The 17198-nt window shown below is 38.0% G+C and overlaps 1 protein-coding gene and 1 long non-coding RNA gene across 5 annotated transcripts in view; one reads left to right on the top strand and one right to left on the bottom strand.

The window, feature by feature from the left end:
- Window positions 1-17198, top strand: part of LOC103474330 (beta-1,3-galactosyltransferase 1-like) — a 122354-nt gene that overhangs the window by 89669 nt on the left and 15487 nt on the right. For all 3 annotated transcript variants that reach the window (XM_008425198.2, XM_017303782.1, XM_017303783.1), the window contains one exon: window positions 10048-10142. The gene's annotated coding sequence lies outside the window, so the exon portion shown is untranslated. The remainder of the gene's footprint in view (window positions 1-10047; window positions 10143-17198) is intronic.
- Window positions 826-16530, bottom strand: LOC103474318 (uncharacterized). Of its 2 annotated transcripts, none has more exons than XR_535150.1 (3): window positions 16469-16530; window positions 15715-15788; window positions 826-1488 (listed from the first exon to the last, which is right to left on the bottom strand). It is a non-coding gene; the product is annotated as an uncharacterized LOC103474318 (long non-coding RNA). The 2 variants fall into 2 exon arrangements; XR_535147.1 differs by having other exon boundaries at window positions 16332-16482.

The following is a 17198-nucleotide window of genomic DNA, read 5'->3' as shown; positions in this document are numbered from 1 at the left end:
TTTGGTTTTTATCCACCTGCTCTTCACCTGTTCCTCAGTTTGTGTTGCCCTGTGAAAGTATTGATGAAAGTGACTGAACTCCACCACCAGATAAAGGAAGTTTCACTGGAAGGTGGTGGGTGTATCAGTATTCTGTAGAGATGGACCCCTCTCTGCTTGGAATGAGTCATGCATGCACTTTCCCTGGAAAAACTTGTTGAGCAGGAAATGGTAAAAAGCAGGAAATGATCCAGATGGCTGCCATGATTAGGAGAAAACTGTTCTGTTTTAATCACTCATAATATTTCCCCTTCCAAGTTGATTTTCTGAAAGTTATAATTAACTGTTAAATCAGTCAAAATAAATTAATGAAGAAAACTTTTTACACTTCAGCCAGCTTCATTTCTAGGCGATATCACCATTGGGCCTCGACTCTTCACAACTTTGAGCCTTTGGTATTTCTCTAGTGTCTTATGGTCATTTTTCTTTGTTTCTTGGTATTTCTTGGATTTGACTGATTCGTGGGCATCTTGGTTCATGTTTGGTGCAGTAGAACCCATCCTCTATTGTTCTTGAGCTGGGAGCCTCTACTGCCTCTATACTCTCCTTCAGTCTATCCGTCTCCACCCATTGGTAGCTTTTCTTTCATTTGCCTTTGATACCTGCCACACAGGGGCTTATCTTTCCATAATGGTTCCTCTTGGTCCTTTACTTTCGCATTGGGTTGTGAAAGTAGAGGATCATAAGCTTTAACTGTTTCTTCTTCAGTCAGTCCCAGCCAGATTCATCTCCATTTTCAGACTATAACCGGTTCCTCATTGTTTTTTGTAACCACTACATAGGTAGTACAAGTCAGGCAAAGCCGCAAGGGTTTTGACTGAGTGAGGCTGATTGAGTGAGGCTTGACAATGTAGAAGGGGCTTTAGGGAGTGATCTTCTTGTTGTACTTCAGGTTCTTGTTGTTCCATTCTGGTTTTTGGCTTTAACACCAACTGGTTTCTGGCATCTCTCCTTGAATCTCAAATCCAGTCTCAGTCTGTTATGCCGACTGACAAGGCATATGAGTGGTAAAAACCTCTTTGAGAAGAAACTTCTACCACAGGATAAAGTTAGTTTGGTATATTCAGCAAACACGCTCGTTAGATTTACCAATGGACAGAAATCTAGAATAATTGGCCATTAGTACGGTGTAGGAACACATAACGACAGCAGTGCATGTCTACATATTGGTGTTCACGTGTCCATATGTGTGCTTGTGTATATATGTAGGAGGTGGCAGTACAGCGTGATCTGTACAGTCATTAGCACACGGCAGGTTAGTGGCGAGGCGTGGAGCTCTCCTGCAGCGGAGGCCACAAACTGGGGCTCATTACGGTGTCTCAGTTCAGATCCAGGCCTGATTTGCTCGAGTTCGGATGACTTCAGTTTAACGGTATGTGGTGTGGATGAAGAATCAGCATAACAAATCTCATTAAAAGGAATAAACCTTTAAATGGCACGCAGGTCAAACTGCAAAAAGTAAACAAAGTTAAAGTTAGAATTAAATTATGTGTTCACATCTCATCCATACAAGCAGCAGAAAGTTTACCAATTTAAAAATATAAGAAAAAAATGGGGGCATAAGCACCAAAACGCCTATATTTCTTCCATTTTCTCTTTTTATGTTCAAACATTCCAGAATAAGATTTAATCTTTAAAAATTAGCTTAATTATGAAGGCAAAGCAGGAGTATGAATTATCCTAAATTATAGCATATTGGTAATGTAGCACTCCCAGTGTTAGTATGGCTATCCTTGGCTTATTTGCCAACTTTATTTTTAATTTTATCACAGTAACATTTAATTTTATAGTGTGCATAAAATTTAAAGTAGTAATAATATGCTACTTAAATGTATTTTTATGGCTCTTCAAGATTTTTTGGCAGAATTTAAAAAAAAAAAACTTTTTTGTGTATGACTGCTGAAAGTTTTGGCCTCTGAAGGGAACACCGTTTAGTGGACAAAAGGTCGAGTTAATAAAAACCCTTTAAGAGTTCCACATGTTGGAATTGATTAGGGTTTTGGGTTTCGGTGCAGCCAGTAGAACGTGAAAAGATCACAGGAAGAAGAATGGATCCAGATCCAAGTAGCACAAAACTGAAGTGAATACAATCTGAAAAACCGCATTTTTATGGTTTTGTTCCTATTTTCATGCATATCTAAAGGGCAGGTTGTTGCTTATTTTCAAAGCATACAACAATTTGTATTATTTTCATCGATGGGACCGTTCAGTGGCTTGCCGACTGACTGAAGGGCAGTAACTTGTTTTACTTTGTGCTACATCAGTTCCTTTGAAGCGACAATAAAGCACAGCTGACGGCTTTCATTAACTGGGAAGTGGAATCAAACCCCAGGCTGTTTCCACTCGCAGGCTGGGATTTCCAGCAGAACGTCTCGCTGAGGTGTTGATGCTAGCAGGTTTTAAACTGTGTCATCAAAAACACTAAAACGACTAAAACCAACACAGATGCTCTGTACTTTGAGTTTTCTGCTCTCAAAATGAGACATGAGCCCATATTGGGGGGGAAAAAGTCTTAAAATTTGGTAAAGGCAAAAAAAGAAAAGAAAAGAAGCTGAAACGATTTAACAGCTTTCAGAATCATCTTTACAAGCAGCAACTTGACGTAATGACCTCTCCATTGGTTTTTATCCAAACTTCCATTGCAGTGTTTTCTTTAGAGTGTTTTTTAAAGTGCAGTACAAGATCTAGGCTTTTGGAAATGAAATAGGGAATGTGATTAATCTGCAGTGCGTTAACGTTGACAACCCCAGTTGATATGCAGACTAGCAAATTTGGTTTACACTAGGAACTTTAAACCAAGTTCCTACCATACATGTCTGTGTGGCGCTAAGATTAATCAAATAACTTTTTATGTAAATTAGAAACTAATTTGCATTCAGCTCTTAAAATAATAGTCTTTTTTTTCTTTCCAGTGGCAGAGTAAGGAAAGTGACACATTAACCAAGGCATTCAGAACCAGGACAGTGTTTGATAAACAGTTATGTTTTTGCTCACCCTCTCTCTCGCTGGCAGCCGTACTTCTATCATGTAATTAAATCTAAACGAGGACTCTCAGCAGCACAGCTTGATGGGTCTTGCTAATTGGTCTTGCTTTAGAAACCATAATCAGCGGCGCAGCTTCTGGAAAATGGGCTCTGCATTGTCTCTGCTGATTATTTCAGGCTGTAAAAGTATCGAACGTCATGAGCTGCTCTGTTCGGTCGATGTGCAGTCAGGTGTGCGAACAGATCGACCGTGTTTGCTTCACGTTTCCATGTTGAATATTTAAAGTATTCACATGAATCAGAAATAGATGTTTTCAGTCTCCTAGTCAAAGAACTGTAATTACTATTATGAAGAAATGCATAACCAAACTCCAAAAGATTGCTAAAGAAGATGATGGAGGATTTACAGCAACTAAAGAAGGGTTGGAAATAATTTTTCTCCAAATTGACCTTCAATAGAATTTTTTATGGAAAACAAAAAAACACATAAATAGTAATTCTAATGTTTTTGTCAGTTCTCGCTCAATCCCTCTCCCACATGTAACTTCCTGTTCCCACATGTTTACTTCTTGTACTCTCTTTGAACTCCTCGCATGGACAGCATTAAAGTTTCATCTTGAAGTCTGTAAACAACAGAGAGGAGAGAGCCAACAAAACCCAGTAAAAGATTTAAAAAGTGAGGAGTGACTCACGGCCTCCGTCTTATGATCCGGATCCGTTTTCACTTTCAAAGCCCTGGAACTTTTTTCACATTGTGTACAAATAAAAATAAATCCACAAATGTGACATGTACTTGTCTTCAGCCCCTTTAGTTGCACACATGCACAGCATAAACATAAACTCTTCTTTACAATAAGGATTTAAAAAATTACTGCCATGCAGTTAAAATATCTTAGCCAATACACTATTTGACTAGGCTAATTTATTAAAAGCGAAAAAGAAGAATATGAAAACTAATAACCTAAAGAAAAAATGGGACAACAAACACTAGTTAAAAATATTGCAGTGATATCACAGTTCAGGTTGAATATATATCTATATATATATATATACACATATTTAAGAAGTAAAGTTTGTTATGAGGAATTGAGGCTAAATTAGCTCTAAAAGTCTGTATGTGTTTAAACAACCAGACAAAAATAGACCATTTTAATGAAATAATGTCTCAAGAATCATTTGCTAAATTAGAAAGCAATATTACAATATAAAAATTTATGGCGGTGAAAAACACAATTTGGCGTAATCCAGAATTAGCAGCTCAGCCACTAAAGATGAAAATAGCAGCTGGATTTTCAAAATAAGTTCCAAATGCACCTTTAGTTCCACTAATACAAATACTAATGTGTGTTTGAGTTTTGACACCAGGCTACAGGCAATCATGATCCAAACAGAACAAGTTATCTTATAAGCACCGCAGAACTAATGGCAGCTGCAGTTAGCTTTAGCATTAGCTGAGCTATAGCATTAGCAGCTGGGCTTAAAAACTACCATCTTCCCCATTTCCTGGCAACAATACAGACTTGTATTTATACATGCAGTTTTGGGTCATGGTGCACTCACCAGATATGGAAACAGCAGAACATTCTTTAGTTTGGATCCAAGGTTTTTCACCAGAAGCAGTCTGTTATTCACCAAAACACTCAGTCCTAATGCAGTTGTTGCCCCAACAATAACCTCATTTCCTCCAATGCTCACGTCACAGGAAATGGAAAGAAATCTTCTTTTGTTAGAGCAGTTTTTCCAGTAAAACTTAGACACTCAATATTAAGCGGGTGGTCAGTGCTATTGAAGACTTATGTAAACTTTGTGGCTAAAGAAAATCTTTATTTCGCTTTAGGTCATTGGCGTTTTCCCAAGGCTGTCCTATTGACGTTCTTGCTGTCCTTACTTGAGTCTAATAGTTGTAGTAGTTTTGATCGATGGCTGCGGAGAGCGCTGGCGTCAGCTACTCTTTTGGAGGTGAAACGTAACATATAAACGTAGCTTTTTGAATTTTAAAATGCATTAATACCAAACTTTGAAGGAAACTCTCCAAATCCATAAACAACCCAATTAGAGGGGGACTTCTGTATGCCATCTTAGGCCAGGACTCTGACGATGGCCAAGAGTGGATTTCTTAGCTGGATGTTCTTGTGCAAAATTATGCAGTGAGACGTGATATTAAAGGTTGAAAGTCAAATATATTCAACACAGAGAGTTCATATAGGAAATCCATAGTGTTTTACTTAGTGATGTGCATGATGAGCTGTGTGGAAAATAAACACATTAAACAGGAGATACTTGTCCTTTTTTAGGCTGTGTACGTAAATATCAGGGTATAGATGTTCAAACGAACCAGCTACCAGAGCAGCAGGAGGATTAAAACTACATAATTCAAACCACATGCAAAATGTTGAAACTTCAAAAACAATTATCGCTAAAGGTCCCATTACCCAGAGGAGGCCTGGTTCTGAATAATAAAATGTACACACTGCTTGAATAGAATGATTCAAATTAGCTCTTTGCACAAATAATCCCCCACTCCGCCCTCAATGCCAACAAAAACCCAACAGTTAGTCTGTGCTGAATTATAGCTTCAGATTGGATCTTTAACAAAAGGCATATTTGGAAAGTCATTTCACTAATTAATGACCGTGGAAGAGGGTGCTTCTTTTATATGCGTTGCTAATCCGGTGTGTGGAAGATGTTCTCACTCAGCGGCTCGCTCCTTTATGAAAACTGATAGCCGTACAGTGAACTTATTGGATTACGAGTGTTAGAAGATATTGAGACGTGCCGTTTCTCCCAGTCCTATAATATTTAATAAAATTTGCCTCATTGTTTGACTTGGAGTGGATTTGTAAAACACTACGTAGCTCACATGTAAGGTATTTCTGAGAGAATAGAGGGGGAACTAGTCGGTGTGCCCCTCTCTGCACTCGATGACAGAAAGCACTATTTGGCATTTAGGAGATGGATAACTACAAGTTCTGTAGCATCTGCTGCATATCAGCCGATACATCAGATTTATGGATCATAAAGTTTTTTTTTTGAAAGCACTAAAACAACAGGGGCTCTGGGTGTGTGATACAAATGTGTGTCGCAGCGGTGTTGACTTTAAACAGCAGATTCTTAACTCCTGGCTGTAAAATCTGCGAGCGAACACGGCATCCAGCCCATCACTTCCTTGAGCATGACAGCGTGACTCATTAAAATGATACAATGAAACTCTCGCTGCCACCTTTTACGAGAAATGATTTCCCTACCAGCTGCACCAGCACTCAGTTTCGTGTGTCGTAGTTGTTGCATTTCCTGTGAAAAATGTGTTGCGCTTTGCCAGAATCACACAGCAGTTTCTGTAAAAGTTTGCTTCAACTTGTTGACTAGAGGAGATCAAACCACAAATAGCTCAAAAACAGAGACCAAGTTTGATGAGTTACCAAAAAGACAAAATGATTTTATTTAAATATGTCAGTGCGCTAACTGCTACAGTTCACCAAAGATAACCTGTGCTAAGTACAGGCTAGCTTAGTACAGCTAGCCTGTGCTAAGCTACTTGTGCTAAGTAGGTAGCTTAGCTTAACCTGTGCTATGTAAATCACTGGTTAAGCTAAGCTACCTACTAGCTACCTACCAGCTAGGCTAACTGTGCAAGCTTAACACAGTTAGCCTGTGCTAAGTTTAACACAGTAAGCTTGTGCTAAGCTTAACACAGTTAGCCTGTGCTAAGCTTAACACAGTTAGCCTGTGCTAAGCTTAGCACAGTTAGTCTGTGCTAAGCTACCTGTGCTAAGTAGTTAGCTTAGCACAGCTTATCTTTGGTGGACTGAAGTAGTTGGCACACTAACACATATTTAAACAAAATATGTGTCAAAACAAAAATGAGTTACCAAAAAGTCATTTTGTCTTTTTGGCAACTCATCAAGTTTGGTGCTAAGAAGTTACAGCACTAAGAAGCAACTTGCTCCTTTATGAAAACTGATAGTACAGTGAACTTTGAGTGAAAGTGTTACAGTGCTACTGTAGCTACTTAACTACAGTGCTAAGAAGCTAGATGAAGCCAGCTACTTAAGCAGTGTGCTAAGTAGATTAAGCTTAGCTTGGACTAAGCTTATGTGGCTATCAGCTAGCCATGTAAAGTGTAAACTTGATCTAAGTTCACACAGAAGTGAAAATAGTCAAACTATAACCTGAATTTTCTTGCTGTTGTGATTCAACATGATCTGTTTTTATTACTGTATTAATTTAATAAATAAAAGTTGAAGTTTTAGTTAAAATTGCACAAAGTAGAATTTTGCTTTTTTTCTATTGGTACATTAAGAAGAATTTTGGTTTTAAACAAAAAAAAATTGAGCCCATGAAAGTCTGATTCAACCAGTATGAGGTTATTTTTTATCTTCTGGTTTTTAATTAAAAATTGAACCAAAAACAGAAATCATGCTTATTCATGTTAGACTTCATCCTGCCCATTGTCAGGCTATCTAACCCAGTACATCTGGTCAAAGCCATAATTGAACCTTGTTATTGAATCAGTTAATATTCAGCTCAGGACATAAATGAAAATACTAATTTGGAAACTCATATGTTGAAGCTGGAAATGCAATATTGTTTGAGGTTCACTCTTGAGGTCATACCAGTCAGGTTATTTATTTCATCTTTACAAAACCATCGCTGCTATATTTAACCTGCATAAAGAGATTGTGGTGCATAATCAGACTTAGACAGTCTTGTAGAATCTTGCTTATAATCAAATCTTAACCAACAATCAGGAAGCAATCATTGCTCGGTCAGTGGTCTTACTTGAGGAAAGAACATTTTGCTTTTCCAGAACAGCTGTATTTATACTGAGAACAAATTACACAGTCTAATTATTAGGCATTAGCTTAAGGACCTCTGATGGAAAAGTACTCCACTGGAATTTATTTAGACTTTTAAACTATTTACATTTCTGAGTAATGCACTACTTCGTGTTTGTGTGGAAACTAAAAGGTGATTAGTCTTCTGATCAAACTTTTAGAAGGAATCCAAACGTTTCTCCTCTTGCGACTGAGCCCTCCAGCTAGGCATTATGAATCCCGTCTCCGTCCAAGTAATTTGTTTAAAAACATAAAATACAACCGCTGTCACACTCCGAACCAGCGGGCCTGAACGGCAAGATGGCTTCCTCTCCATCTTGACATGTTTGCAGTGAGTTTATCTAGCAATTCTTGTTTTAATTAAAATTAAGTTGCAATGAGCTCTGCTACAAACCGCAATCAGCCGTAATTAAGTCGATGATAAGATGATCTGAAGACTCGGAGCATTGATTATGGGTGTTTTTAATTAGTGATTTAATGAAAGTTACAATGCAGACCTGCTCACTGAATAGTGGAAACAAAAGCTTGGAGTGTAAAGCATTACTCACTGATGGAGTGCAAGAAAAGAAAGTTAAATAACTCTGAACAGAACCTGATTAAATGCACACATGCATATATTTTGTCATATTTGTCATGAGTATAAAACCTGGTTTAATTTCCTGTCTGCGGCATTATGCAATTCACAATTCATCCCTTCATATTAATTCATATGAAGGGATGAATTGTGAATTGCATAATGCCGCTGACAGTTCTACATTCACTTTGCACCTGAGAGTCTCAACTCTTTCACCCAAAGTCTAAATCAACTCAGAATATTCACAGGTTTTAGTAATGATAAGAATAATACATCAAATTTTGCGTTTTGGTTTTGAATTGAGGTCATTATCTTGAAAAGAATTTATCACATGAACATTTAAATCTATCTTTTACAGAATAAACAATGTATGTAAAAACTAATGTACATTTTAAGAAAATTCTAAATGTAAAATGTTTCAAGTTATAAATGTGCATTTTTAAAATGTGAGTTGGCCTTAAATACATCCATCACAGTTCTTAAATTTTGTTGTCGAGTGATTGTTTAATCTCAAATATTCTATGCTGGGGTTTTTTTTCTCACCGAAATGTTCCATCAGACGGAGGTTTGAGTCATGCGAAGACGTCTGTATTGCGTCCCGTTGAGGCTACCAGTAGCTAGCTGCTAATATGCCCTCGCTAGCTAGCTAACTCTTTGTGTCCATCGTCATAAAGCGCAAATTTATTGCCTTTTGGCTGGATGACGTTAATTTTGGGTACTGACTGATTGAGGTTAGATACATTCTGTGCAAAAAAATAAAAACAGACTTAAGTTTGGCACTATGAGGCTTAAAAAGTCTTAAATTTGATTTTCAGAGGAAAGTAGCTCCTCTTAATGTTACATTTTAGAATTATTTAGACAGGAAGTGCTTTTATTTTGAAAAACTGAACGCTTCTTGGTACTGTTTGCCAGTTTTGTTTTTGAAATCAACCCAAAGTCACTGAGTGCAGAGTTTCAGTTGTAGAGACATGGATGTGGTTGTTGTTCTGGTGGTAAAACATGGATTTGTTGTCATGAACCATTACAAGCCTGCAGTCTGCAAATGTCCTTGATGAATAAATGAAGCGCACCCTTTAACAGAGGAGTGTGAGCATCTGCCAAGAGTCATTGTAAATGCTGCTTGATGACGCAAAGGTTGTTCGTGAGAGTCGAGTTTAATTCAAGTCCTCGGTTTAAGTCAAAAACCTTTTTTGAGCAACTGGCCCAGGACTCAAGTCTGTCAATATTTCTGTCTGATTCGTTCAGATTAAAACTGATTATTGTTCATAGTCCATAGACAGCTTCCCAGCTCCCAGATCAACTTTTCTGAAGTCGTTTATTTCCATCTTTCAGTGAACTCATCTTCACTCCTCTGTTGCTTCCCTCCCAAATGAATCTTAATTTTTCTGTTCTTGCAGAAAAGCTCTTAAACTAAAGTTTCTAGAAAGTTTCAAAGCACTTTGAGCAACTTTTAGAAAATCTTGATGTCATTAAGTCTTAATGTCAGTAGGGAAAACACCCGTCTATTTAAGGGTATTTTCACTACTAATGCAGTTATATTAACATGTATAATCACACATGAAAGTATGTATGTAGAAGTTGAACAATCACCTAGTGCTGCCTCTTTTCTCCACAGATGATCTTCCTGCAAACTGGACTAAAATCTCCTCAGGAGTTTCAAGCAGAAGCAGACATGGACGCTCAGCCTCACTTCTGCTCTCGGCTCTAATGGTGAGTCATGGCTCTTTTCTTTCTCACAGATGCATTTAAGACCAGAGGAAAATGGAAAGTTTCTCCTAGAAATTGATCAATTTTGTTCCTAAACTTTGCTTTCTGAAGTGTTTAAAACAAATTGTTTGATTTAACTGTGTTTAGCGAAAGTTTCACAAATAAAAACGTAGCTATTAGCGGCATTTATAAAAACATAATTTGAATATTTCTCATGGATTTTACATATTTTAGGGTCAGAAAAAATGATTTGGTGGATTCTTCTTTTTTTTGGAAGGAAAGGAACAGAATGTTAAAATGTATTTCTGAAAATGATTGAGTTTACAGGGAGGTAAACATAAAGGTGGCTGGTTTATGCTGCACCGACTTATACAACAGTTGTTTTTACTTCATTTCTTACATATTCTTGGAAGCATGCTAATATGCATTTCAAAGAGTCGAGACACAACTTATTACAGCTTTATTAAGGCTCTTTCATTTCTGCCTGATGATGGTGGTTTTGTTTGGCACTCTGAGATTTAAAAAGATAATTTTAAAGTTGGAAAAAGAAGCTTCATTTGATTTTAATTTTGGAGCTGTGGTCATCAGAATTGAGACGTTTTTTTCTTCTTTGACTCTTTTTAGCTGAGCCCAAATTGCATTAGCCTGCAGCTGAATGTTCCTGCTTTCTTATGTGAGTTCTCTGCTATCAGTCAAGGACAGATTGGAAAATATTAGCAAGGTGTTGAAGGAACAAAAGGACAAAATGAAACTGGTTAAAATTTACAACCTAAGTTTCTTCTTTACCAGTGTTTTTTTCTTTTTCATCCAGTAAAAAGTAGATATTTGGGGCTGGATTTTTCCCTTCTGAATACAGTTTTTGTAATAAACTAGAGAAAAACACCCCCTCAGCATGCTGCTGCTACTACCATGTTTCACTGTGGACATTGTGTGTTAATGGCATTAATTTTAATTGACACAGTGTCAGATTTTTGTGTTTGTGGTTATTTCCTAACCCTACTGACACAGAAGATGGTGTTGGCTGCACCAAATCAATCTGTCTGACGGCGTTTACTGCTGCTAATCACTCAGGTCCCCCACCGTACAGCTGTCATAAATGATATCAGTGCCGGATCACTTCCTGTCACCGATAACGTAGCGCAGCACATTTTTCTCATACATGCTGCATCATCCGCTGGGTGAACACCACTATCTACCAAACGGATGACAGTTTCACCATCGCTCTACCAAATATGGCATAACTGAGCGATGAAGTTACGTTGTGGTGATAATGTCAGTGAATGTGTTTTTAATCAAATTATGTGGTTAGATGCAGAGAAAGAATGAGTTGGCTTTATTAAAGTTGTGAGACATCAAGAAAAAGTTTATTACTTCCTGTAGATGTTTTCATCTGGAAAAAAAAAGATGAGTTGTCTGGCATGAAGCCACATAAATTCAAAAAGTCAGTCCTGACAGTCTACATCATGTTAGAACATCTTAACGTTTGCATTTGTTTCAAATAACCGATGGCCGCAGTGTGTCTGTTGGTGTCTTTGAGATTGAAGTTGTTTCATCAATATAGAGATTCTTTATGCAACTATCTTAATTGCTTCTAACATTTTAAAAGAGCATTTCATAATGTCTTGACTATCAAATTAAAGGTTATTTCATACTAGAGCTATTTGTTTTTTGTTTTAAATAGACAAGAGTTTGATCCTTCACAGAGACTGCTTTGTTTGGACGGGTGTAAGAGCTCATCAAGGCCCTGTAGGGTCTGTCTGAAAACCTACGTCCCAGAAATCCTATGAGAAATTTCTCATATTCACTATCCAATCAAATAGAGACAACTCAACTATGTGGTATGAAACATCCTATAGCTTCTCTACATCCAAGACCATGGCTTTCAATATACATCCAGTTATAGTTGTGAAGGATTGCTTAGATTTAAATTGATCTTGGTGTTTTGATCGTTAATAATTGTTGGATTTATAAAAGGTCTGTGAGACCACGATCGTCCTATAACCATGTGACCATACTTTGACCGTTTGGCTTCAAATGAAGTATGCTAGAGGCTTTGGTCATAGAGATGGGGTCTGTTGATCAGACCCTGTCTCTTATTTCCTGAGTTAATTCAGGAGTCAAATTAGGATTCCTTTCTTTAGATGTTTTCTGGACTTTTCCTACGGGTGGGTTTGACATAGAACTTACTGGAGAGCATGTTTCCCTTCTTTTATAGAACTAGGTAGTAGTAGGTGTGAGGAGCTGCAGAGTGTTGCTAGATATGGGCATGTTTGAATTTCTTTTTGAGCCTTTTACATCTGTGACTTTGACCTGACCTGATCTCAGAGTGTTTGACACACGTCTGAGCCTATTAAGTCAGTCCCAACTCAGCTGAAAATCAATAAAAGCTGCAAGACACCAACGAACTTCAAGAAGCCTGGAGGCCTATTGCTTTGACGGCTTTAAAAGAACCTCTTCTCCTTGGAAGAGACATATAAAGAGATGAGGCAAGATGTAAAGCATCTAAAAGTGTTTTAGTAAAGCAGATTTAAGTTAACAGCTGAAATTTTGAGTCTAATGGGTTCCCCCAGAAGGCGTCACAAATACAGACTCTTTCTTTTTTATTCACCATTTGCAGATACTGTATCAAAGGATCCAGCTGGTTCTTTTTTCTCCTTTCTCTGCTGCTCTCTCACTGCATGCAGTAAAGAAGAGTTAAGCCTCCCAGATCTCTGGTCGATGGTCAGACCGTTGTGGGACAGTAAAGCCAGTCAGAGGTTCAGTCAGTAAGTCATCTGGGAAGCCCAGTGTTAAAGAGGAGCAGACTCCCTGTAAACCGATTTGATTCACCTTCCCACAGTTCATGTCTCCTTAATCCTAATTAGAGAAATACTTTAAAGGGGTGTTGAGTCACCTAATGGGTGTTTTTATTTACAAGGTCGAAAACTTGACGCCTCAGCACTTGGCAGAAAAATCAGTCACTTGTATTGATTAACGGCGATGCCATTATGCCACTGCGGATATATTATGGTCATTTGGGCCTTTGGACAGTAAAAATCACAGTCCAGGGGTTTAAAGCCATCTCATTACTCTGTCCCTTCAACCACTTCCCATTTTTTCATTGCGACATTTTTGATCCTCCCACTCTGTCGTTCTCTCTACATTTCTTTTGCACTTGCCTGCCCCCGTCACCTACCCCATTTCTTATTTGTAACAACAGGCTCCGTCAAAGTCTGGCCTGGAGGCTGGAATGTTTGAAAAGGTCTCATTAAAGAGTCAATGATCTAGACAGGCAGCTAGATGTACAATCATACGTTAGTGCATAGCCTAACTGTAAATCCTCACAATGTTTTGGATCTTCAAGCACTTTTTGTTCTGATTATATTTCCAGGATATAATCAATTTTATTAGCAAGGTTAAGTAATGTTTAATGCACCCTGTAAGGCAGACAAATGTATAAATGCACCCATTCTGATTGTACTTTGACAACCATCTCGTGCCAACTGTTGGCAGAGTTAATAACTATAGACTTCCAAACTTTAAGTGACCTCGGTTCAACTTGAGAACAGTCACGGTTTTGGTTTTTATGTCTAACCATCTGCATTCAAGCCTTACATTAACAGGAGTTGGATGTAGAAGGGTAAATTATGCCTGGACTCTAGTTTCTGAACTGCAATGGAYGAGGTTTGGTTTCCCAGTGGCTAGGAGAAGAATCATGACTGATTGTGTTGAGACAGGTGTTACGTTTGGTGGCAGGTTTGGTGAGGTTTTTTGTTGGGCTTGGGCCATTTCTTCCAGTTAAAGGATCCCTTAATTCTGCAACACATTTCAAGCTATTTTTTTGTTTTTAAAGTTTTAGTTTCTGTATAGATGACACCTCTCAACATGATCTCACACAAAGCAATGGCTAAAAGAACCTGAATGAGCAAGAAGAACTGATCACTTGGTTTTAATTACAACAGACTCATCAACATCAGTGTTTCACTTCACAAATACAAGAGGAATGCTCAAACATTCTCTCAAAGACATTCCTGAACCTTGTTTGTAGCCCTCCTGGAAGATATGAAGTAGTTTAACTGCAAAAGCTGGAGTGTCTCTATAATAAAACCCACATCACAATAAGATGTCAATTCATTTGGTATCTGTGTCAGTTTTGGAGTGAGTTTGATTTTGGGCTCACAGTTTGATAAATTCCTCCATTTTATTTTCAGGGTTTGCTAGGGCAGTCCACCAGAGACAGTGAAATAAAACCTAAGGCTGTTCATTATATTTAACCCAGTGCAATAAAAAACATGCTTGTCCTTATCTATGTAACAGTGGTGGTCACTGTACCAGATTCAACATCTGCACTCTAATAGTGCAGTAAAATAAACCTACAGCTCTACTTTATACCCATAGATGCATCTAAAGCTACTAATGCTGATGAGTCCACCACAGAACAGATGGACAGACCTGAAGTCTTTGGGTTCATGTTTTTGTTTTAAACTGAGATCAAAGGCGAAGTGGCCACACTTTTCCCCAACCTCTGCTACTCATCATCCTCACTCATACGCCGACTCAAACTGTTTAGTGCAGCTGAAGCTGAGCAGCTCCGACGGGTGAAATCATTTATTTACCGGGGGCGCGCTGGGCAGCGTGGCCTCTGACCGGACCTCATGCTGCCTGGAGATAACGGCCTCATCAGAGAGCCCTAGGCAGCTGTGGTCAGCCGAACCGCGGGTTATCGCGCTACTCATTCAGTCCAGCACAGAGTCAATTCTGTGCTGGATCCATGCGATAATGAAGTGGGATCGGTTTATTTTGACTTTGGGAATGTCTTTATAGGGCAATAGACACCACAAAGAATTTCATTTCAGTGTTGGAAGCATTCACTTAGCTGCAACATCACACTCTTATTCTGAAAGGATTTATATAGAGTTTATATTAAGAATGGATAGAAAATGTACAAATAAATAGTAGTGATGTTAAATCAATACTCCTAAAAATTATAAACATAAATTTGTTACTCTATAAACAAATGACGTGGGAAAGTACTTTTTATTTTTTGAATGTACTATTTGGCATATTAATTACTTTACCAAGCCATTTATTTCTATAGTTTGTAGCAATTTTGCAAGTTTGGACTTCCGTAGGTTTTTCCCCAAAGATTTTTGGTCCAGTTTTTCACGTTCTGCTGTACACACTGGAAACCTGGCAACAGATTTCCTCTTCTTTGTCACTCTGGGCAAAGAAACTATCTGCTGAGCAAATATTCAATCAATCAAACGTGATTTATAGAGGCTTTATAGAGTCAAGTCTGACACAAGGTGCTTTACCGACATTGAACCCTTTTAGGGTTAGAATTATAAAGGTTCGCAAAGAAATGCATATTAAATGAGGAAACACTTTAGATATATTTATTATTGTATATTAACACCAACAGTAAGACCTTATATAGTAAGACATTGATCAGTACCTGTCATGATCATTAACATCTAGAACAGCAATAAAATATAAATATATGCCAACAGACTCTCTAGATTCTAAATCTAAGTTCAGACATAATGAAGGATTTACTGCCAGTGTTTACTTTAAACATACATTGTGTGTCACGTACCTGTTAGTTTAATTCAAATTCAGCTCATAGTTTCCGGGATTCATACTCAGTGAGGCTCTCCATGAAAATGCAGCCTAAACAGGCGACATAAGCTGATTACAGATCTCAGTTTAATTGTTTTACTTGTTAATTATAAGTTGCATCAATGCCTGAAATACAAAACAACATTTGATTCCACCTGGGATTTCAGTGGATTTAGGTTTGTATACAAACATGAAGCACTTTTGTCAGGATTAATTTCTCATTATTGGCTTGGGAAAATCACAAGCCAGTTGTTTTCATTTCTTAATAAAACAAAGAGCCCAAAGAATCCAGATATTTATTTTAGGTCCTTTATGCTAGCATAGATACCTCTAAAACATTGTATATGCTCTAACGTTCCAAACAAACTACTGCAAAATTATTAGGAAAGTCTTATTCATGAGGATTATTTTTTTATAATCACAAACTAATTCTTTTCAGAATTGATTAAAGGGGACTTATTATGCAAAATTCACATTTTGCACATTTTTATACTTCCAATTAGTTTTCTCCTGCTTCTGAAAACAGCACAAGGTTGTTTGTTTTTTTTTACTTTCAGAATGTGAAGTCACAAATCAGCAGACACTGCTCCTCACCTTGCAACCTTAGCAAAGAAGACCTTGTCACAATAGCAACCAAAGCAGGTCTCCAGCACAGTTGGTCCGCTGGTCTTACTGCTGTCTGTGCTGTACAATGGCTGCTGGAAAAGACGACTGTTTTGTTGTTGACTTACCCTTCCCTTCAGGAAACCACTTGCTGCATTATTGTTGGTTACGCAGGAGGCCCCACTTCTGCTTTTCCAAGATGTTCAGTTGTATAATTGTGCAATTGTCTGCACCCTTTTTCACGCGAGTGTAAACGTTGAGTTAGGGGACGTGGCCAGCAGCAGCTTATGGATTAAAATTAACAGGAGGCCCTGAAATAAGAACTGAGCAGACTACATTTAATTATCTAAGTATGATTTTGTGCAAAAAAATGTTCAATGAAGAGTAGTAGGACAACTTTACATCTCTCTTTTTGGCCCATTTTTTTTCTAGAGAAAAGAAGCTGCCTATTATTTATGCACATGTTGATGTAGGGTTTTGACCTCCTCCCTCATTACATAGATACACGTCACATGCTAGGCTTACATCCATTAAGCATTCACTTTCATCCAGCTTGGAGGTAGAAAATATACCTAGAAATTATAATAAAGTCAAAATACTCACTCAAATGTAGACCAAAATAAAATCTTTTGGCCCAAATATAAACCGAGTATATGAATAGTTTCCTGAATCCTGCATACTGTACCCAGACCCTGCCAGACCTCGGCTCTGGAGACTCTGCAGGATGAGTGCTGCTCCCTGTGCCCCCTCAGTAGGGGACTGTTATTTACAGTGAGGAATGCTGAAGCTGCATGTCCTCATCCTATGCTGCCATCAGCAGTGTGTGTGTGTGTGTGTGTGTGTGTGTGTGTGTGTGTG

Source organism: Poecilia reticulata, linkage group LG2 (assembly GCF_000633615.1).
Source record: "Poecilia reticulata strain Guanapo linkage group LG2, Guppy_female_1.0+MT, whole genome shotgun sequence".
In the NCBI taxonomy this organism is placed as follows: Eukaryota; Metazoa; Chordata; class Actinopteri; order Cyprinodontiformes; family Poeciliidae; genus Poecilia; species Poecilia reticulata.
This window is presented reverse-complemented; position numbering and strand designations above follow the sequence as displayed.